Source organism: Bactrocera dorsalis, chromosome 6 (assembly GCF_023373825.1).
Source record: "Bactrocera dorsalis isolate Fly_Bdor chromosome 6, ASM2337382v1, whole genome shotgun sequence".
NCBI classification, from domain to species: domain Eukaryota; kingdom Metazoa; phylum Arthropoda; class Insecta; order Diptera; family Tephritidae; genus Bactrocera; species Bactrocera dorsalis.
Genome location: NC_064308.1, coordinates 41,509,576 through 41,534,630, shown reverse-complemented (window position 1 = coordinate 41,534,630; position 25,055 = coordinate 41,509,576). Strand labels below are relative to the sequence as shown.

General features: G+C 37.6%; 1 protein-coding gene and 1 pseudogene across 1 annotated transcript in view; both read left to right on the top strand.

Annotated features, from left to right (window-relative positions):
• LOC125779270 (uncharacterized) overlaps positions 1-25,055 on the top strand; it is a 272,515-nt gene that overhangs the window by 138,929 nt on the left and 108,531 nt on the right. The gene's annotated exons all lie outside the window — the stretch shown is intronic.
• Positions 21,082-21,186, top strand: LOC125779875 (small nucleolar RNA U3; annotated as a pseudogene).

Here is a 25,055-nt window from a genome sequence, read left to right as displayed (position 1 = left end):
CATCCCCGGTCAAACGACCTTCTGCCCAATCTGTCAATATTTCCCAGTTTTCATCTAGTGAATAGCGACCCATTTCGTAAATTTTATACTTTTTACTGAAGATATGTCACTTTTCGAATGGTATTTGACATTTCCAATAGATAATTCAAATTTAAAACGCTAGATAGCCCACCCGTTATACGTACAAACAAAGAAAACGTAGTCGTTGGAAAATCCTTCAGATTCTAACCTGTTCAGCTATGAGTGTGCTAAGTGATTTTTAAATTAAAAAATTTAGCTGTTAAAAAAATAAGCAAAATGAAAGGGAAATGTGAGCTTATTACAATATTGAAAGTGTGTATTTGAAAATACGATGTGAAAAATGTGAAACAATTTAGTTGAACATTGTGAAATAGTTATTTACACTAAGTTTTGAATTAAAATATTTAAAAAAATATAAGGGTTAGCAACATTATTTTTACATATTTCTCTTCTGGAGAAGCTCCCCTATGAGCATATACCCCATTTATACCGAAATTTGTTTTCAGTCCTCGACCACGGAAGTAATCGGAATCGTGCCAGGAAAAATCTACAAGATTTCAACTAACAAGAAAAACAAGTTTTATACTCGAAAAATGCGGTATTAAAAATTGAAAAAAGATAATTAAATAAATAAAACAATATACGTGCAGTGACACATGTTCACATATTGAAAGAGTGGGAATATGTTACTTAAAGTATGGCAGCAAAAACTAAAGATATTGCAGTGATACATACAAGTAAAATTTAAATACTAATTTATTGAATTTTGTTTTAATTTATTAACAAATTTAAATAATACGTCAGATTTCAATTAATGACTAAAGCTTCCTTCGATAATAATTGCTAAGGAAGGTCATCTCGATTATTTCACTCCTAACGTACGAGTGTAAGAGTGTTTTTTATTCTAATTGAATTGGAAACTATAAATTGTAAACATAAAACAGTTATACATATTTTTGTCTTTTTTCGCAATTTTTCATGCATCGTTTTACGAAACCGCTCAATGTCACCAATACCAGTTTTCCCAGTTGTGACTTCGACCGCTATATTCAATTGTTGACACCACTGCTTTATCCTAACATTATTAATATTTTGGTATATTTTTAATGTTTTCGGAGGTCCCATAAAATGAAAAAATTTTAGAACGGCTTTCTAGGTTTCTAACCAATTTAAAGGTGATGCTTTGTTATTTTTGAATAAACTTGCGGTAAAATCCCGCTAAACCCAAAAATTGTTTTGTTTCCCTTTCCGTTTTGGCAATCGGAAAATTTTAAATTGCTACGATTTTATTAGGATTTGGCTTTGTATCAGAAGGGGTAATAACTCGGTTTCTTGTTTTAAAAATTCACTTTGTCCGGTTGCACTTTTAAATACACTTCAACTAATCTTTGAAGCACTTTATCGAGCGATTCGATGTTGCTTCTACAGAGATGTATTGAAAAGTATTATGCCATCTAAATAAACTAAGCAAACTTTTCCAATTAGACCGTCCAAAACTATATTCATCAGCCTTTGGAACGTGGCTGGCGCATTTTTTAAACCGAATAGCATTCTCAAAAATTCAAATAGCCATTTTGGATAGAAAAGTCTGTTTTTGTCTTTCTATTGGATCCATTTCGATATGAGGGAATTCTTGCGCCAAATCAATTGTCGTGAAGTATAAACATTTACCTAAGTTGTCCAGTATCTCGTCCATATTTGGAATAGGGCACTTGTCATTTACAGTGATATGGTTTAACTTACGGTAATCTACAACGATTCTCCACTTTTCTTTACCTGAAGCATCTAGCTTCTTAGGTACCACCCAAATCGGTGCAGAATATGGAGAAGTACTTTGGCAAATTATTTTTTGTTCGAGCATATCTTTTATTTGTTTATTTACTTTCGCTTTACGTACTTATGGATTTAACGTAGATTGGATCTTCAAGAATAGTTTTTATTTTGTGTTTAATTTTGTGAGTGAATGTAAGTTTCTCGCCTTCCTTGTAAAATACAGTTTTGTGTTTCTTCAGCAATTTTTTTAATTTTTTCGACTCTTCATTATTTAAGTGGTTGAGTTTAGTAAATTTACCATCATTAACTTTCAACTCGGTTAGTAAGTTAGTTTAACAGTGTCGAAAAATTTGTATATATGTACATACATATCGCTCATTTGCTGCAAGACCGGCATAAGTCAAAAAAATCGATTCTCCAGAAAACGCGTTTAAAGTTTTCAACTGGCTACAATCTTACACGGTGACTCCAACCTTACACCTCTTCTCAAGCGGAGCATATAAGAGGTATTCATATGAATTTTTCACTCAACATGAAGTATGATATAACGAACAATTCTGCAGCAGTAACTCAAAAATCACGTTTTTTGAATTATGCCGGTCTTGCAGCAAATGAGCGATATGTCCTTGTAAACTAATCGTATTGCTTTTTAAATCGATCGTAGAGTTGAGCTGACGAAGTGTATTATAGCCTTTTAATCCATCGTAATTATCGGAAAAATTATAAACGTAAAACGTCAATTTGTGTTAAGGTAATTGTCGAAAACTTCTGGAATTTGTTTAAGTAATACTTTTCCTATAACTGTTGTTTATAATATTGGTTCAACTGCAACGATTCTAGTACTAAGAACTTGGGGCTTAATTAAGCTAACGGAAAACCCCGTATCTATCCATCCATTTTGGATTTGAACGATAAAAGTAATTTCCATCCCTATACTTATTGCCAAGAGAATAATCTAAAAAATCGATTTTCACTAGATGGAGAAAAATGTTGAAACTCGTTACCATTTTCTCTATTTGAATTTACGTGAGAAAGGTTGGGAACTCTGGGAAATTAGATGTTTCTTTGATGATGATTTTGTTTGGTTTTGCTCAGTCTTCTATCATCTTCAAACACATTATTTTCTTCCAAAATTGTATTTGTAAGGCAATTGAAATAAAATGCAGCCTCTTCTGAAGAGATTGTTGTGTACCGGGGTACAACGCTATCGATGCTGTCGACATACAATATGTACATCGCCAAGTAGTTTTTGTTGACGTCAAACGGTTGAATCAGGTTTGCGCAATGAGATCGCGCTTACCTTTTCCTTCCGTCATTGTTGTTTCTTTATTTATATTAAGAGAGCTCAGCTGGAGGATGGAGTCATGTGTAGAAGTTCACGCAAGTGAGGAAAGTTCTCTGATCGCCATTCACGACTTCCGGTCTTTGACAAAGTATCCTCTGGGTAGCCTAAGAACATCCGTTTGAAGGCGAGCTAAAGTGAGAAGGCGAAATATCCCCTACTTAGGGTTGTGCGCTGGGTTTGGGACCCGCCACGTAAAAGAACACTGCCAATGAAAATCAACTATAAGCCTCAGATGAGAGACCCCCCTTTTGATGACGACCATGGCAAACGAAATAAGGACTACGATACTACAGGCATGCACCTGGAATGTCCGGTCCCTTAATTGGGAAGGTGCCGCTGCCCAGCTGGTTGATGTCCTCGTGAAAATAAAGGCTGACATCACCGCCGTCCAAGAAATGCGATGGACGGGACAAGGACAGAAACGAGTAGGTCCTTGTGACATTTACTACAGTGGCCATATAAAGGAGCGCAAGTTTGGTGTTGGATTCGTGGTGGGAGAGAGACTCCGGCGCCGAGTACTATCATTCACTCCGGAGAATGAACGTCTAGCCACAATCCGCATCAAATCGAGGTTCTTCAACATATCGCTGATTTGCGCCCACGCCCCGACGGAAGAGAAGGACGATGTGACCAAAGATGCTTTTTATGAGTGCTTGGAGCGCACTTATGAGAGATGCCCCGCCACGCTGTCAAAATCGTGCTTGGCGACTTCAACGCCAGGGTGGGCAAAGAAGGTATCTTTGGCACTACGGTCGGTAAATTCAGCCTCCACGAGGAAACATCCCCAAATGGGTTGAGGCTGATCGACTTCGCCGGGGCCCGAAATATGGTTATCTGTAGTACTAGATTCCAGCATAAGAAGATACATCAAGCTACCTGGCTGTCTCCGGATCGAAAAACCACCAACCAGATCGATCATGTTGTGATAGACGGAAGACACGTCTCCAGTGTTTTAGATGTGCGTGCGCTCCGAGGTCCTAACATCGACTCGGACCACTATATTGTTGCAGCCAAAATTCGCACCCGCCTCTGTGCAGCAAAAAACGCACGCCAACAAACACAAGGAAGGTTCGACGTCGAGAAGCTGCAATCACAACAGACAGCCGAAAGATTTTCTACTCGGCTTGCACTCCTGCTCTCTGAGGGCACTCGTCAACAACTCGGTATAAGGGAACTGTGGGACGGCATTTCAAACTCCTTACGTACAGCTGCAACCGAAACCATTGGCTTTCGGAAAGTGCAAAAGAACAGCTGGTACGACAAGGAGTGCCGTGTCGCAGCGGAGAGAAAACAGGCTGCCTACCTCGCAACGTTACGATCGACCACAACACGTGCGGGATGGGATAGATACCGAGAGTTGAAAAGGGAAGCGAGACGCATTTGCAGGCAGAAGAAGAAAGAGGCCGAAATGCGTGAGTATGAACAGCTTGATAAGCTGGCCGACAGGGGTAATGCTCGAAAATTCTACGAAAAAATGCGGCGGCTTACAGAAGGTTTCAAGACTGGAGCATACTCCTGTAGAACCCCCCAAGGTGATCTAGCCACCGATGCCCAGAGCATACTTAGATTATGGAGGGAACACTTCTCCAGCCTGCTGAATGGCAGTAAACACATAACACCAGGAGAAGGCGAACCCGATTCCCCAATCGATGACGATGGAGCAGACGTTCCATTACCCGGCCATGAAGAAGTTCGAATAGCAGTTGCTCGCCTGAAGAACAACAAAGCGGCAGGGGTCGACGGATTGCCGGCCGAGCTATTCAAACACGGCGGCGAAGAACTGATAAGGAGCATGCATCAGCTTCTTTGCAAAATATGGTCGGATGAAAGTATGCCCAACGATTGGAATTTAAGTGTGCTGTGCCCAATCCAGAAAAAAGGAGACCCCACAATCTGCGCCAACTACCGTGGGATAAGCCTCCTCAACATCGCGTACAAGGTTCTATCGAGCGTATTGTGTGAAAGATTAAAGCCCACCGTCAACAAACTGATTGGACCTTATCAGTGTGGCTTCAGACCTGGTAAATCAACAACCGACCAGATATTCACCATGCGCCAAATCTTGGAAAAGACCCGTGAAATGAGAATCGACACTCACCACCTATTCGTCGATTTCAAAGCTGCTTTCGACAGCACGAAAAGGAGCTGCCTTTATGCCGCGATGTCTGAATTTGGTATCCCCGCAAAACTAATACGGCTGTGTAAACTGACGTTGGGCAACACGAAAAGCTCCATCAGGATCGGGAAGGACCTCTCCGAGCCGTTCGATACCAAACGAGGTTTCAGACAAGGCGATTCCCTATCGTGCGACTTTTTCAACCTGCTTCTGGAGAAAATAGTTTGAGCTGCAGAACTCAACAGAGAAGGTACCATCTTCTACAAGTGTGTACAACTATTGGCGTATGCCGATGATATTGATATCAATATTAAATTAATACGTCACATTTAAATTAATGACTAAAGCAGTGGTTCCCAAACTTATTTTGTCTACCGCCCACTTTGAGAATAAATATCTTTTTAGCGCCCCCATTTTTTTACCTATTTAAAACCACTATAACTTCAAATTAATTATTGTTACCTATATATGTATATTAACGGAGAACTCTAAACGAAACTTTCACAATAACCAGCAAGTTGAAACCTGAGCGCAGTAGGTAACATACAACGGCGCTTAGGTCTCAAGTTAACTCTTACGGGCTCTACCTGCCAATAAGAATGATTATTCAAACACAACTTTATAGTATTAAAACAGAGAATCTTTTATTAAAAATAAAACAAAAATATTCGATCCATTTATAAAAACTAATGTGAAGGATGAATCTGATGCTGTTTAGTAAGTTTGTTAATATCAGCTTCCAATTTACTCAAGAACAGTCGCAAGTCGCCACGTTCGGTAACAAGCAAACGATTTATATTTTTATCAAGCAGTGTTGTCACAGCACTAAATCAACGTTCACACAAATATGACGATGGGAATGCTATCAAGAATCGTTGAACAATTGACCAAAATCCAGGGTACAATTGCCAGATCGGTTTTTGTAGCCAAAATTCTTGGAAACCATTTTTGAACTTGATTTTTATTTCCTCGTTTGTTATCAATTCTATAAGTTCTTCTTCCAGCTGAGGTGACATTGTTGTGTTGACATTTGAAAACGGATCCAACACCCGGTCTGGTTTTTCCAAGTTCAAAATGTCCTGGTATCGTTCGGTGAAGTCAATGTAGAGGTTTTCCAAATGTTAGCAGTAGGCAAACAATTCGTCGTTACTGCCTGATACTGATAAATTCGGAAAATTGTGAAACTCACGTCTGCCCAGATTCTTTTTGTGTAGAAGCAGTTTGGCTGCGAAAGCAGCAACGACGTTTTTTGTTTTAATTAAATTTAGTTCATCGCTTTGCAGTTGGAGATTCAACAACATGATTTATACAGGTCTGTCATGTAAGCTATATCATTCTTTGATGTTATGAGCTTGTCTTGAAATTCTGTATCTTTAGTTTCCAAGAACTCTATAACAGACTCAAACAGGTTGTAGAATCGAGTCAGACAATTTCCTCTTGATAGGCAACGAACTTCAGTATGAAACAACAAACGATTGAAATCCTCGTCATTAGTAACACAAAGCTGATGAAATAATCTATCATTCAAAGAGCTGTTGCGGATTTTATTGACTGCTTTGATGACATATTGTAGTGATTGAAATAGTTTTTCACTTAAGTTTCTAGCAACTAAATGTTGTCTATGAATAACACAATGTACACCAAGGACATCTGGAATTTTATTTTTTAAGTGCGCTATTAAGCCTTATGGCACCCTATCATAGCCGGAGCGCCATCCGTAGCAATTGAAATAATATTTTTCAAAGTAATCTCTTTCTCATCGCAAAACTTTTCCAATATATTGAATATGGTTTCGTGTTTTGTATCGGTCTCTAAATTTCTAGCAAATAATAGTTCTTCACATATTTTCTCATCTTTAATAAACCTCACGTAAGACAACAACAATGATTCATTAGTTGGTAAAGTGGACTCATCGAGCTGAATTGAGAATTGGCTTGTCCTCAGGTGATAGCACAATGATTCTTCAATGTTTTCATCCATTTCATCAATTCGTCTTTGCACAGAATTATTACTCAAAGGAATTTTTCGGATAATAATGTATCTGCGGCCGGTTTATGAAGCACGGTAGTTAATACTTCATTGCTGGCAATATTAACTCTGCTCTGATGTTATGTGGTTTGCCTTTTTGAGCAATTAACAAAGAGATATTGTACGAAGCTCGAAGTCCGTCGTCATCTTGCTTAGCAGCCGCCGAAAATAGTTTTGCTACACTTGGCTGAGTATTATGCTTATTCTCTAGGTCTTCAAAATATGCTACATTCTTGTCTCTCTTATCTGGATGCATTTTATTCAAATGATCTTGCAGTCTTGAAGGCTTCATTGCTTCATTCGAAAATGTTTTTAGACATAGAAGACACAAAGGCGAGGATGGGTTTGTGGGATTTTCAATGAATCCGAATTTAATGTATTCCGCACAGTATTGCCGTCTCGTCTTTTTTACTTCCGACATTGTTTTGCTTTGAGAAATACGTTAAATTCGCGAGTAGTGTAAAGGGGGCGTAAGTAATGCTCATCTATTGCGCGCAAAACCACAAATGAATATAAAATAAATATTACATTGTTTATATAGGAATGCTTAAGCACAATTATTATATAGTAGTCCAAAAATATCTTTCTCCTTTTCGTATTATCTTATTTTTCCTAGAAATACATTTGTAAAAAAAGGATCTTTATCCTCAAAGCATCTCTACATCAGCTCGAACCTACCTACGCTACACCTTTGCGCAAATAATTATCTATATTATGGCAATAGCAATACGTTTGCATGTTAGTACTCTATAAATTCTATCCTGTCGAGATGCCCCGTTATGAAACGGAGCGACCGATTGACATGGTTTTCACTTTTTCTATATTCAATAAAATAGGACAGATATATGAACTACGCGAAGAGAAATATAGAACCGAGTTTGAGCAATTTTTTAATTCATGTTAGTTGATGTTCACAAGTTGTTGTTGAGAGTCGAGAGCTCATGCAGTCGTTGTCTAAGAGGCCTCCTAGCTAAATAAAATTACAAATAACCCCCAGGGCCTCTACACAACGCCTCCATTTTCTTTCTGGGTCTCTTACCGCCCCCCATGACACCTGCAGTGCCCACAAGGGGTCGTTATCGCCCACTTTGGGAAACACTGGACTAAAGCTTCCTTCGATAATAATTGCTAAGGAAGGTCATCTCGATTATTTCACTCCTAACGTATAAGATATTGATTTATTGTTTGAGTGAGTGTAGCAATGTCAGTTACATATGTATAGAGTGAGTATGAGTGGTAATAATTATAAAAAAAACATATATGGGTCAAACACGTCAAGTAATCCAGGGAAATATCGCAAAATCACCAATTTTGAAAATTAGCAGTTTGTTAGGAGGGGACCAGACGCAACCGCCCTGATATAAATATTTCGTCAGGATTAGAATAAGGTTGAAATTTAGAGGACGATAAAAAAAAATAAAATTATTTTCTCATAAACTAAATAAGAGAGAGATAAATCAATGAAATTTTGTGAAGTCAAAGAAAATTGTTCGTGCTATACTATAAATATTTTTTCATGGTCCTTTTGTTTAAATAATATTATTTTACACATTTTTTTGTTAAATAATTGAAATTTTTTAAGTATTCTTCACGCCTAAAAAACTTGAAAAGTATGTGACACAACGCGGAAAATATTCATCTTTAATAATCACACATTCGTCGTTGCGCAGTGCGCTAATAAGTTCCCGACATCTGTGCCGCAAGAAAAGTTTATTTTATGATTTCCTGATTAATTATGAACAAAAACGATAAGAAACTACCTTTTTTCGTATAAAGTTTGCTTTTATAAAAGTTATAGTAATAATACTATATAATAATTATATATATAATTATACTATCGTTAAAGCGGTTTCCTAAATAAAAAAGCAATTTTTTTCATGGCATATATTTTTGAAGTTATACTTCTTATACGAGTTCGGAAAAAGTTGCGTTAAATGTATATTGCGAAGATGTTCGAGTAGCGAGGGAAGCGAGGGAAACGGTGACAATCGGCGATCGTTTTAGACCAGCGTTATCCACGGCCTATGCCATGGATAGTATGATACGAGACTCTTTGATTCGAGAGAGAGTTGTCAAAACTCGCATTTTTTATAACATTTGCCAATGATGCCACTGCTGAAAAATATTAGATTGGATATTTAATAAATTATATAAAACGCTAAATTAAACACTTTTAAAATGCATACATATATAAATGTTAAAACGCAAAATCATTAATTAATTTACATAAACATTTATTTTGCCAAAATAAGTTCGCACAGTTCAATGAAATTTCATTTCACATTAATTTCGTCAAGTAATTATAGCGCTTTACTTCTGGCATCCCGCCTTTTCTGAAGTCAACTGTCAAAAATTCCCTGATCTCCATCGCTGTCAAATAATCAGGGAACGCGTTTGACAGAAAAAGAGAGCCAATGCTAAAGTTTCGTATCATATTATCCATGCCTATGCGCACAATAGCGCACGGACAGTGCCAGACACCTCACACCAACATGTCGCGACAAGTGTCTGTGAAAGCACGATTGTGCTACTGTATTCAACTTCGTAGGCAAGCAAAGAAGAATTTTGCGATCAGTTGACGCTAGAATAACCAGCACAAGCATAACGTGCACACAGTCACGTTGGGCAACACTGTTTTAGACTTCTGCATGAATGTACCCATATCTAGCTTAACGACCTGTACAGTAGTGTAGTGTTCTTAAAAATACTGCACTCATTCTTTGCTGTACAGTATACCTCTTAGTGCAAAAGTAGGTAGCACAGTATTTTTATTGTTCTCACTTAGAGTGAGAACAGTATATGGTTGTACTCTTCGTGAGTGAGTACTACATTTTTCTACGCTGTATATTAAGCGAAATTATAAGGACAGCATGCCTGTGCTATTATACAACTGTGCAGATGAGTTCAGTTTTCAACACGTGCTTAAACATGGATGGTAGCAGTGATGCCAACGCAGTGGTTTTACTTTCCCTCTAGTGGGCAAAAAACTTTTTTAGTGGTTGGTGGTTTTTTAGCGGTAAATACCCTCTGACGGTAAATACAAAAAACTAATAATATATATTATATATATTCTTCACAATTGCTTTCCACATAAGATATTTTAGTTCTATTTCAAGCTCTTAAAGAGCTACGAATAAGACAAATAAAGATAGCCTTTTATATCTCAAGGGGGGAGCTGTACTCAATTGTTTGATATACTCATACGTTCTCTTTTATCTTGTTCGCTCTCTCTTTCTTCGTAACAGAATAAATTTTAATTTTTTAAATCTTTTAAAGTGAAAATTTACTTGTAATGTACTCCATCATTAATATACTCATATAACAATGTTTAGTAAACGACAGTATTCTCAAAAATTAAAGTTTTCTGGCTCAAAGACCCTATTTTAAAAGATTGGTTACAAGTTGTAGAAGATAATGACGGCAATAAAGTAGCTAAGTGCAGGTTATGCGGTTTAAAGTTGCGGAATCACTATGCAGATTTAAAAAGTCATACAACGACCAAAAAGACACCAAGAAAATGCTAAGGTAAATCAAAATAAGATTATTTTTTATTATTCACTTTTTCTTTAAAAATTTAAAATATAGTGGTCTTTTAGTGGTTTTAGAGACACTAGTGGTCCCTGGAAAAATATTCTGGCAACACTGGATGGTAGAGAAAACGACGCTCATGCAATGAATGCACAAGAAAGATACTGTCCAACTCGTTGGAGTACGATTTTTAACCAACTTAAGTCGGTTGAGTTAAACTGGATAGAATCTTCCCAGATTTTGATGAAAAAAAAGAAATATCTAGAATTTAAGATATTAATTTAAATAACATAGCGAAAAAGCTGGAGGGTAGCAATTATCAACCATTGCATTTTACTATTCCACACATTAATAACCTAAAAAAAATAGCCACTCCGAAAGACAATGACATCGAAATTGTACAAAAATGCAAGTTTTCACTTCTAAAATATTTAGATTCCATAGTTCATGCCAATTTAAAAAAATTTCATAACATTGCCCTATTTTTATTTCCACCCACCAATAAATTGACAAAATTCACAGATTTAGAATAGGAAGAGGTTGTCAAAGACATTGATGAAATGATGATAGCTATTAATATAAATAGCCAAAATGATGATATTGAAAAATTAATTAAACCCACACAGGAAATAGATAATATTTTTGCAGATTATTCCCAACCTATTCAGAGCACTAACATTATATCCTATATTAATGTTAATAAAGCTTACAGTGAGGATTTTAATGTTCTGCAGTGGTGGTCAATTAACAAAGACCATTTTCCGTTGCTCTACCAAATTAGCTGCAAGATATTAGCAGCTCCAGCAGTGCAGCATCTGAAAAGGTTTTTTCTGTAGCAAAAAGTTTAATTAGCGAAAAACGCTCAAAACTTGCCACCACTGAAGACTTGGTAAACAAAATAATGTTTCGCCATTCCAATATTAATGATTTAAATATAGAATCTTTTGTAGCATAAAATAATTGATATAATTACTTTGAATTTAAATATTATTAGTTGCTAAGCTCTATGTTTTATAATAAATACATTGTCAACGAAAAAATAAAACCAATGTCTTTTTATCTTATTCTTGCATATGGCATACCAGTCATGAAGTTTCTCTCACTGTAAACTGCACACCAAAACATTGTACAGTGCGTTGACTGCACACCAATTTTGCTGTACTCATTAACAGCTGTACAACTATGGAGTGAGTGGAAACACTGCCTGTCAATACAGTCAATATTTCCCTACTCACTCACACTCAATTATACTGTTCAGAAAAATTAGTGTGCCCACTTCTAGAATAAGTAATTCATTTGCCGTTATGGGTGCAATAAATTCTGCTACGAATTCTTTATTTAAACTTGCCATTGCTCGTCCGCGACCTTTTTTATTCGGCGATATGAGAAAAATGAGATTTTGTGTGCACACAGCGCAACACAAATGCGTGTGTGCACTCCGATCGTAAACAATCAAAAATTTTCGCCAACATGGATTGGTATGGGCACATGCGCATGAACGAGTAAATCGCAATGGAACACATACTGACGGAACACACATATGTATATGCCGTGTATAGCCAATTTAAACCAACCAGATTGTTTGTATTCGCTAAGGACGGACTGACCGAAAATTTTTAATTGACATAATTATTAGTAGAAATATGAACTATTTCCCATGTGTAAATAACTATCAATAATTGTATATATATATATGTTACTTTAATAAATAATAATACTAACCAAGAAATCTGAGGGAAATATTTGCGACTGATGTCCCAAAAGGACTGTGGAGTATATGAGGTGTTCTGATTACGAATTTTAGTTCCAACATATAAGGAAGGGCTAAGTTCGGGTGCAACCGAACATTTTATACTCTTGCAACTTGCAGGAATCAAAGCCAGGGAAATACCTTAAGGTGTGAAACGTCAAACAAAGGATCGGACTCTAAGCAATTTTATGTATACATATACTGTATATAACTCATATACTAACAGGCACATTAGGTTTGTTAGAAAAACGAAAATCATTATTTATAATAAATGGCAGTTGGGGTAGTATTGACCCGATTTTTATCTATTTTCCCCAACACACCGCATATTATTAACTATGTGGCGCATTAAAATGTTCGATCTTGATATTAGTCATATAGGGGCTAGGTCAAGTTCACGCCCAATTTTCTCGATTTTCAGGTTACACTGTTATTTGTAAAACTCGCTCTATCGTTTTAAATGAGATAACTCATATATTGGCCGATATATGCGGTACAAAGTTAGTCGGAAGTTTGATAGTTTATATTAGGTATATGGGGAAAAATTGGCCCATTACGACCCATTTTTAACATAAAGGGTGATTTTTTAAGAGCTTGATAACTTTTTAAAAAAAAAAACGCATAAAATTTGCAAAATCTCATCGGTTCTTTATTTGAAACGTTAGATTGGTTCATGACATTTACTTTTTGAAGATAATTTCATTTAAATGTTGACCGCGGCTGCGTCTTAGGTGGTCCATTCGGAAAGTCCAATTTTGGGCAACTTTTTCGAGCATTTCGGCCGGAATAGCCCGAATTTCTTCGGAAATGTTGTCTTCCAAAGCTGGAATAGTTGCTGGCTTATTTCTGTAGACTTTAGACTTGACGTAGCCCCACAAAAAATAGTCTAAAGGCGTTAAATCGCATGATCTTGGTGGCCAACTTACGGGTCCATTTCTTGAGATGAATTGTTGTCCGAAGTTTTCCCTCAAAATGGCCATAGAATCGCGAGCTGTGTGGCATGTAGCGCCATCTTGTTGAAACCACATGTCAACCAAGTTCAGTTCTTCCATTTTTGGCAACAAAAAGTTTGTTAGCATCGAACGATAGCGATCGCCATTCACCGTAACGTTGCGTCCAACAGCATCTTTGAAAAAATACGGTCCAATGATTCCACCAGCGTACAAACCACACCAAACAGTGCATTTTTCGGGATGCATGGGCAGTTCTTGAACGGCTTCTGGTTGCTCTTCACCCCAAATGCGGCAATTTTGCTTATTTACGTAGCCATTCAACCAGAAATGAGCCTCATCGCTGAACAAAACACGCGCGCGAAACACATTTCGAACCGAACACTGATTTTGGTAATAAAATTCAATGATTTGCAAGCGTTGCTCGTTAGTAAGTCTATTCATGATGAAATGTCAAAGCATACTGAGCATCTTTCTCTTTGACACCATGTCTGAAATCCCACGTGATCTGTCAAATACTAATGCATGAAAATCCTAACCTCAAAAAAATCACCCGTTACATACATTGACAGAGAAGGATTATCCCTGAATTTCAATTATATATCTTACACGTTGACCGATATTTTCGATAAAAATTAAACTAAAGGTACTGTAGTCCAAATATTCGTTATCTAGGGACTTAAACATTTTTGGTTGGATTTGAGAAATTTTACTGGAAAGTAAAATTCAAGGTGAAATAATACTTTTTTTGCGCATTTATTTCTTAAATATGGATTGAGTAAATTTATTTGGACTTTATGTTCATTATTGAACACATTTTTAACAATATCCGTTTGTCGATGTGGCAATGGTGCCATTACGCCCATGTACGAATTCGTAATTTTTTTTTAGTAGGAAACTCGCATACCAAGTTTCATCAAGATATCTGAATTTTTACTAAAGTTACAGCTTGCACGGATGGACAGACAGACAGTTACGTGGATTTCAACTATAACAACATACAGCTATTTTTGTCATTTTAGTAAATGTTGGTGAATTGACCCCTAAATCCCTTGCCAGCCAAGAGCGGTTAAAAAACTGGTGAAACAGTAAGTTGTCAAACCCTTAAAAGTAGTGAAAAAAGTGCCAGTTTGCCATAGGCCGCGTGAAGTTTCTAGCCACTTTTCCCCTCACACGTACGTATACATGTGATCATACATCTCTGTTGCTGTTGACTCTGAAAGAAAGGTGATTTATTTAAAAAATCATAATAATATTATCTGATTATCTTATATATAAAAATGAATCGCAAAATGTGTTGGTAAGCGCATAACTCAAAACGCCTGGACAAATTTTGCCAATTCTTTTTTTAAAATGTTCGTTGAGGCTCAAGGATGGTTTTTACGTCAAGAAAACCCCGAATAATTGCCGGAAAACCCCTAAAAACAGCCCTTTTCTTCTTCCCATACAAACGAATGTTTGTTTGTTTATTAGTAACGCTAAGGCAACGACAGAACCAATCTTGGTGAAATTTTCTGAGAATGTTCTGTGTGGATCGGGGAAGGTTTAGAAATAAAACCCTGTATGCTTTTCGTGAGGAAAAGTCGGGAAATTGGACGATTCCAAAAAGTTAATTTTTTCCATACAATTTTTTTTTTGTTTTGTTTTTCAATTATTTGAATCGTTAAAATTTGTCGTTTGCTTCAAAAATTATTCAGTGAAAATGTTATGTGTGTTGCACACAAAGTGATCAATTACAGATTGAAATTTGCTACGGTCGGCACTCTTTTTGACATCAACTTAAGTATATTAGCAGCCCAAGGCACATGACCGAGTACTCCCAGGATGCGATGCCATACGTGCGGTATTATGCTGTCAATTAGCAAGCGATCGTCACGATGTCACACCACGATTTTTCAAACAACAGCTATGATGTTTGATGGACTTTATCTTGAAGCAACGTATATGTGGTGCTGTTAGATGCTAAATGTACTCTTTGAATGTCAAAAGAGAGGTTTTCCGCACGCATACATTCTTCTTTGGATGGTGGTTACACCAGATCAAATCGATGAAACCATTTCTGCGAAAATTCCTGATCCAGAGAAAGATCCAGTATTATACGAAGTGGTGGAAACCAATATGGTTCAGGGACCTTGCATCCACTACAATCCCTTTTCGGTTTGTATATCTGACCATAAATGCTCGAAACACTATCCATGTGCTTTTCTCTCGGAAACACAAACTGAAAATATCCACTCTATCGGCATCGCTCACCAGATAACAATGCCGGAACATTCCGCATTAAATTTAGAAGAGTGAATATCGAAGCTGACAGCACATGGATCGTACTATATTCCACACTGTTGTTTCATTCACATTCAAAACTCATATCAATATTGAGTATTGCAGTTTGGTGAAATCTATAAAATGCGTTTGTAAGTACGCAAAGGAAGCAATACGTGAACTGCAATAAAGCGCTTTGTAGAATATTTGCTTTTGCAATTCATGAACGTTTTCCGACTGTTTTGCGTCTCGCATTTGATTAGAAGAATGGCCAAAGAGTGTATTTCAACCCAGAGAATACAGTACAGCCAGTAGAAACACTGCCAGCAACAAAATTAACATTTACGAGTTTTTTCTCAACTTTCGTCAGTGAACCGTTTGCGAGGACATTCGGAAATACCTTGATATTATACCTGGAATGCATCGTCGAAAAAATAGTTGCGCAGAAAGCAAGGCCACCCAGTAGATGGGCATCCAGGTGTGTTATCAAGTAATGCATTAGGACGAATCTACACAATCTACCCGAAAAACGACGATTGTTTCTACCTTCGGTTGCTATTGATTAATGAATGCGGTTCAACTTTATTTGCGTCATTGCGTACTGTGAATGGTACGGTGTCTGCGAGTTTTGGAGAAGGAAGCCAGCAATTACAATTGCTGGGAAATGTCAATCACTGGAATGCAAATGAAGTTCGCGCACTTTTCGCGATAATCATTTCGACATATCAGCCTTCAAATCCGCACCTATTATGAAATATGAACAAAAATAGCATTGCCGAAGACATATTACATCGTCTTCGCTAGGACTTGGAAATGGGTCAATTCTGGTTAATACTTCCGGTGGTTTTATATCAATTCCATTCGCCGCTTATCAATTCACGAAAAATGATCACGAATGTTCGGCCATTGCCAAAATATCGTAACTACGATTCCTTAAGTGCACGCGCAATCTTAGCTGCCAAAAATACCGATATTGTTGACTTAAACTGGAAGATTCAAAGTCAAATTCCGGGAGACTTGCGCTCATACAAATCGATCGATCGTCTTGACAATGAAGACGACGTCGTGAACTCCACTGGATAGTTTCTAAATTCTTTGGACAGGCTTGGTGTGCCACCGCATCATTTGCGTCTCAAAGTTGGATCTGTCGTTATTATGTTCCGCAATCTGCGCTATCGAATACAAGGGGGCAGAATACTTGATTCAAATAATTCCTTTGAGTTCTAACGATTTGCCATTTCAGTTCAAACGTATTCCGTTTCCAATGAAAATTGCATTTGAGATGACAATCAACAGGAAACACGGATAGTCGCATAGTGTGTAGCATAAATTTGGAAATGCTCTGTTTTTCACACGGTCAGATATACGTGGCGTACTCACGAGTTGGAAAACTATCTTTTCTGTTCACTGGAACAGAAATCAAAAAATGTTGTTTATCAAGCAGCGTTACATTGCAACGTTAAATTAAACTTTCTTTTCATTTCAAAACACATAATTTCACGCAGGACAACGGCTGCGGGGTCAGCTAGTTTAAAATATAAAACAAACATTTGTTTTCACATATTATGTATATTGGATTGTGCAGGCCGCCTTAAACGCATAAAATACATACTTATGTATGTATTTATTTTTGCGTATTATATTGGACTTCGCAATCCAATTTCAAACAACACACACTATTTTCACATACTTACTTAACAATTTATATTTGCTGCTTCTGATGATATTGCTGCTGCTGCTATTTCCAATTCAGTTCTGATTTCCAATGCTATAAAAATAAATGAAGTAATTATTTGCAAAATATTGTTACAAAATCACATAAAGTCATTTACTTACCTTCTTGTTTTACGAACACGAATAACATGCGTCTTTCAATCGTTTTTTATTACCCTTTTGGGGATTTTCTTTTGCACTATGGACAATTTTTGAAGTTATACTTCTTATACGAGTTCGGAAAAGGTTGCGATAGATTCATATTGCGCAACCTTGTGTGCGAAGATGTTCGAGTAGCAAGGGAAGCGGTGACAATCGGCGATCGTTTCTTTCGGCACAGCTCGGATTTTCTACCAACAACACAATGTTGCCATGCTTATGCTATTGTTGTTTTTGTAGAACAATGTCCAAATTTTTGGTTGGTGACATATTTACATGTGCGCGCATATGTAGGGGGAATGTTGGGCCACGTTTTGATTTCGGTTAAAAAGTCACATAAAAGTTATTTTTTGTGAAAATCCCAAAGCATGGATTTGTAGTGCGAGTCGTAACCTTCCTTTTGATAACATTGGTTTGATAAAATTCTACAAAAATTTAAAAGTTATAGCCATTGGCGCAAAAAACCTGATTTTGCGATTTTGAAAAAAGGTGGGGAATGTCGGGCCAGTCTGTAAATCGATTAAAACATGATTGTTACTGATGAAAAACGTTTATTTATCAATGGAAATGAAAGAGAGATTCATAAATAATAAGAAAAATAGGAATTGGCGAAAAAAATTATTCCGACTCGCAGTGGATGCAGGTGTAAGTGTTCGGGTTCGGTCCGGCACATTTCAAGTGAACCCCTCGATCACAAACGATGCAATGGACCGTGTTTTGACGATTCTCGTGCTTCGGCATCTTCGATGTCGGTTTCGGTCGGAGACGGGCTTCTCTTCCGTGGCGTCTTCGATTTGCCACGGCCTTTTTGCTTCTTGGCTGCTGGTTCATCGGTTGCCTTCGTCAATTTTTCCCGCTTTTTTCGGCCTTGTTACGCAGATCTGCGACAACCTCAGGCGATGTCAAAATCGTTGACTCCATTGTCTTGCGGCCACGTTTTGATTTCGGCGCAGGTGTGCCCAATTTCAACGGGCCAACCGATTTCAATGCATCACGGAGCTGTGGAGCCGAAACAAGAGACAACGACGATGATGCAGCACCACTTGTTGAAGCTGGGGCACTTGTCGATGCCTCCGACGTTGACACCTTCTCATTCGCAGCAGTCACAATGGCATCACCAGAGGCAAGAACTCGACGATGATTGTCGGCGTCTTTCTTTTCGTCACCGAACAAATTTTCGCCGCTCAGTTCCGAAGCGACAAAGTCAACTTCAGTGAAAATTTGCGGGTTGAACGGGTAGATGCCAGTTGTTCGGAAGCCGGATTTGATGGTTTTCGGCGTTAACATAACATCGAGGCACTGATCGACAAGGAGCGGCACATGATGCAGATCGAAAGTGACACCAATGTTGGACTTTTTCCATGCATCATGCTTCACGGTCATCATGCCTTTAAATGGTGCAAATACCGCAACATCTAGCGGCTGCATTTTGTGCGTGCATTTCGGCGGAAAAGACCGCAACGTGATGCCATGATCCAACGCCAAATCTATCGCCTCGATCGATAAATGCGAACCGTGGTTGTCCAGCAGCAACATGGTTGGCGAATCGGCATTAGCACCGGTGTGCTTGATGAAATGACGCATGAATTGAGGGAATACGTCAGAGTTCATGTAACCAGAACCGTTCGCAACACCAACAGCGCCATGACTCGCATGAGTCATAAAAATCTCTTTCATGTTGACTCGGGTAAAGAGGAAGAATGGCGGTATAGACTGGCCACTAGCGCTGACGGCCAAAGCCAAAGACACATTGGTGTCTTTTTCGGCAGATGTTGATGAGCCGACCTGCTTTTGTACTTTGCGCGCGATGGTTTTGACAGGTCTGGTTGGCACGGTCGGGCACCCGGTTTCATCCATGTTCCATATTCGGTGAGGTTCAAACGGCGTCTTACCGAGAACGGATGAAAGATTGGCAAAGAATGCATCGACATTCTCTTTGTTGAATCGCTTCGCACGGCTCTGACTTACTTGCTCTGGTGTTCGCAGTGACAAATTTTTGTGGCGTTTCATGAACGCCAACTGCCAATCCTTACTCGCATGTTGATTGTCGTTCCATGGATCCGGATACGTCGCGCCAACTTTCCGAGCAAATTCATACGCGAGCTTACGAAGCTCCATCAAACTAATTCCATAGTTGATGTCGCTGGCCTGGAGAATGTAGCTTATCAGCGCCTTCTCTTGTTCGATGTTGAAGATCTGAAATAAAAAAAAAATATTTATTATTCGATGAAAGAAAAAGAAAGAAACCAGCAGAACTCACTGTTTTTGTGCCCATCGTCGTGCTTTCAGCCAGCAAATTCTTCGTTACATCGGCATTGGCAGTAGTAACGTCGATGCTCGCACCATCAAATGCTGCAATATAACGCATCAGGTTGGTCCTCGGAATTTTGTGTGCCGTCGCAGATTGTCGAACGCTGTTGTGATGTATTTTCACCGACTTGATCGCCTCCAAAATGTTGTCGAAATCAACAATTTTCTCTTGTTTGGGATAGTACCGCGGCATAATGACTAAAAAAAATTTTTCGGAGCACGAAACTATCAGCAAATGTTGAAAAACTATTGTGTTGTTGAAATTCTGCACGAAAAATCACTTATACACGTCAAATATATGAAGTTAGCATGTCAAATGTAAAAAACTATGTGGCCCGACATTCCCCGTAATAATTCCCCAAACGCTCATATTTGCAAAATGGCGGTGGATAATGAACACAATGTAAATTCGTGCAAAATTTCTTTTGTGTGTCGAAGGCTAAAGGCTCAACTAATATTATAAACATATTTACCTGGATGAATTTATTGGAAAATGTGAAAAAAATCAACTGTACACAGAGTGAAAAAAAACTTTCGGAGTGTCGAATTTCTTTTTGTTGTCGCAAGAGGTTATAACACGTGTTCACAGCTCGAGTGCTATATAGAAACTGAGCTTAGTATGAGACGAGCCGATGACAGTTGGTTGCAGCTGTCAACCTATACTAGGGAAAAAAATATCGCGCTGGCACGGGATTCCTGCCCAACATTCACCACCGGGGTTTGTATGCTTGTGCATTATTGAAGTTATACTTCTTATTCTTTCGTTTGTCTTTCATTTCTGCGTTAGTCTTCATTTAAATTTTTTGGAAATATACCCACGATGACGAGGTATATCGTTTTATCTGACATCGTGAGGTTTATGAACTTCATTTCTAATTTTGTCTTGTGGCATATTAGAAATGATATTTCTTCGCTTACAACGGTTAAAACGACTTCGGAGTGGTGATTTTAATGAATAAAATCCATGGTTTTACACAAAAATGATGCAGTCAATAAGTACAGTGCCCTTATATATGTTTGTATGCTTGCGCATTATTTTTCTTTCGTTTGTCTTTCATTTCTGCGGATTTTTAACTATTTTGTGCGACTTTTGGTTGGAATACTCTGCGTTGGTCGTTGAAAAGTTTAGACTATACTTCACAGGATCATTTCTGTAGTCTTTCTTATGGGTTGACAATTAACAAGTCGCATGGAGGAACTTTCAATGAAATTGTTTGCTATTATGAAAAAGTTCAATCTCAACAGTTAGTTTATGTCGCACTGTCAAGAGCTGTTGCAAATAAAGGAGTTTACATTATCCCAGTAAACAAACAGAAAACATTTTATCATGGCATTGGAAGGAATGACAGGTCATGTCGCGCTTTGCGAGATGAAATGATAAAATTACGTCAAAATTCAATTTTCACCTTAGAAAAAAAATTATTGGAGTTTCCTAGCACAAGAAAATGTTTATCAATAATATCATTCAATTGTGAAAGTCTTCGTGCTCATATTGATGATTTCTCAGATAGAGTGTTTAAACAGTCAAACATCTTGATGATATCAGAAACATTTATGAACGACAACGAGCCTACTGTGTCCGTACCAAATTTTGATTTCGTTGTAAGATTTCAACGAAATGAAAAAAGAAATTCATGCGTTGCTATTTATCACAATAAGCAAGACTAATGTCATATACTCACTCCTCATTTAGATATAAAGGCTCCGTACGCGAGTGATGCTGATGTGACGATATCAACATTAACAAGAATTGGCGATTTGTGTGCGGTAGAATGCAAAATGATATGAATAGCGATGATCATAATAGTAAAAAATTGAATTTAATTGCCATTTATACATCACCAAATTCAACGATGAGAGATATAAAATTTTTCATCGGTAAAGCTTTATTACCGTTTAAACAGCAGGTTCGCGAGCTATTGCAGATATTATCGGAGAACCAGTAGAGTGTAGCGAGCAACCGGTACTCCTTGCGGGAGATTTCAATGTAAATTTGTCATTGCCAGAAGCTGAACCATTACTGGCATTCCTCAGAGAGAAATTTTCATTAGAAATGATCAATGGAAGAAATGATCCTACAACAAAAGGAGGTACGACTATTGATGAGGTATCCGCGAGAAATATAGATAAAATAGATGTAAGACATTTCATTTCGTATTTTAGTTATCATAATCCAATTGTAAATATTATAGATATCAATCCGTCAGAACCCAGAAATGATAATTGAATTAGACTTTGCTTTATAAAATGTGCATAACAAATTTATAAAATGTGAATTGAGGAAAGTGTTGGTCACTCCAACATATTCTTATCCTTGCCCTCTCGCTAGTTTTCTTTCATACAAAATGATATGCATTTCTTGGAATATCACTAAGAAGTATAACTTCTTCCGCGCGTAGGGACTCCACGCACCTTTTTTTTCTCATTCGCACTCATTCAAATAAATCAAGAAATGAAAGAAACTTTTTTCATCGCATTTGGGCAAACAAAAAATATTCCGAAAATGTGCGTTGCTGTTAGTGCATAGAGAAAAAATGTGTAGTTATATTGAAATATTTGAGAAAACTGGTTAGCCGTGGCTAGCAGGGTCTCTTGATTACAACACATGTTAGCAACCCATAATTGGCAAGACACAGTATCCTAACATCATTGCCTGTAAGCAAGTGTAATTTATTAGCTTGAATAATTCATACTTAAATTGTTTACAACTCTTCGTTCGTCTCTTAATACAATATAAAAAATTATATCGTAGATCAACGTTTACCGAATTGCACTTTTTTGGCTTCTTTATCTCGATTATTATCCAATAATGTTAATGTTTTAATTTTTGACAGCAGCTGATAATTTGCAAACCAATGTTGCAAAAATACAATGGCGTTTTAGTGTTGCTTATTTGCAAGGGTGTAGCAGGTTCAACGCTGTACATTTTGTTAGTGTAAAAGCAATAATATGCTCACTAATTTGCAATTGTAAAGATGCAACACCATTTGTACCAAATTCTGAATTGCCTTAATATTTGTATACTCTTGCAACATGCTGTTACAGAGTATAATCTATACTAGTGCGTTAGAATCTGCTATATTTATTGATTGTCCAGTGAGAATTTCAAGACATTTCATGGATTGGAAGTGAAGTTATTGCGTTTTAAGTATCAATATTGTATTATCGGTGAGAAAACGAGCTTCGAACAAAGAGCCAACATTAAATTTTTTTTAAATTGGTAAAATTTACCGAAAAGTTTCAATAATAATAATTTCAATTATTGATGAAACAAGTTTATGGCGATGATTACCTATTCCGTAGCAGAGTAAACGAGTGGTTTCAACGTTTTTAAAGTGGTCGTGAGGACATAAATGACGATCAACATGTGGGCCAATCAAAATTCGTGATCACCGGAAATTCCATCGAAACTGTGCGGGAATTCATCAAAAATCAGCCGAAATCATCATTAAAATTGATGGAAATGGAATTGAACATCTCCAAAACATCGATTTATCGCATTTTGACTGAACATTTGGGCTTACGAAAGGTGTGTGCATTGTTTCTTCTGCACAGATTGACTGAGGACTAAAAATTGCTCAGAATCCAACATTCGAAGGACGATTATTTGACCAAAATCACATTTTAACCATTAATTACTCCCCGTATTTACTTGATATGGCACCGTGCGAGTTTTCGGTAAAATTAATTTGCCCATGAAAGGAAAGCGTTATGCAGAGGTAGAGACAATTCAAAAGGCTTGCACCGGCATACTGGCGGCCATACCGGCCAATGAACTAAAACACTCGTTCGACATGCTTTTGGACCGTGCGAAAAGGTGTATTGAAGCAGAAGGAGACTATTTTGATTAAAAAAAAATTGATTTTGCAGAAAAAACTATTTGTTCTGTTTTTTTAAAGGTCCTGTTTAGTTTGGACCTTGTAGTTTTGTTCAGGAACGGTTATGAGTATCGCCTAAAACGCTGCGATATAGATATGGGGTGATCAAATTGAAAAGTTTACCACATATATGGTGCAATTAGTGTGTTATCTTAACTGAATTGGGTGAATGTGGTTTTCTCCTAACGGTGTATTTTTGCGCCTAAAATAAATAATATTGGGTGATAACTTGTCCTAACGCCAATATACTTAGTTAATTTCAGGATTTTAAACAGCCGGTTGACTTTATTCCTTATGTATTGATGATGGTATATGAGGTATTCAAGTCAGAGGGCATGGTGCTGTTAACAATATGGAGTAATGCCAAAAATAGATCAAATCGATCAATTCTACACATCTTAGAGACTATATCTTAGCAAAATTAACTGAACGTATAGTATATTACGAGAGCCCGTCCGTTTGACCGTGCAAATTGTAACTTGAATAAAAATAAAGATATCTTGATGAAACTTGGTACATATGTTCCGTGGAAAAAAGTAAGGCGGAGTTTGCGAATGAGCATTAGCGGACCATCGTCAAGCCCCAAAAACGCTATATATAAAGTGCCATATGTACCAAAAAAAGGTATGGCATCTGTGGTCTGAAAATTTTAAAAACTGGTTGTGGTCTCGACCTCCCAGAGGTTTAATGTACATAATCTAAACAACCAAAGCTACTATACCCAAATTCTTCTTCTTCTCTCTTGGAGTAGATACCGCTTACTAGGTTATACCCGAGTGTACAGTAGCCCACCACTCGTTCTTCTTTTCGCTGTTTGGTGCCAATGGGAAATTCCAAATGAAGCCAGGTCCTTCTCCACCTGGTCTTTCCAACGGAGAGTTCTTCTTCTTTCTCTGCGTCCCAGGCGGTTACTGCGTCGGATACTCTCACAGTGTTTTCATTCCTTCGGATGATATGACCTATCAATGAAGCCGCTGTCTTTTAATTCGCTGTATATCTCGAACACCTGATTGTTCCATTGTCCGCAGAACCTTTCTCTCGAAAACTCGTTACGTCGACTCATCAGATGTCGGCATCGTCCATGCCTCTGCACCATATAGCAGGACGGGAAGCATGTCAAGCTCTTCATACTCAGGCATTTTGCCTTTTATACAACTAATGGTTTGTACGTATGCCATATTATGACCAGAAGTTTTCGAAATCCAAAAAAATACCGAATATT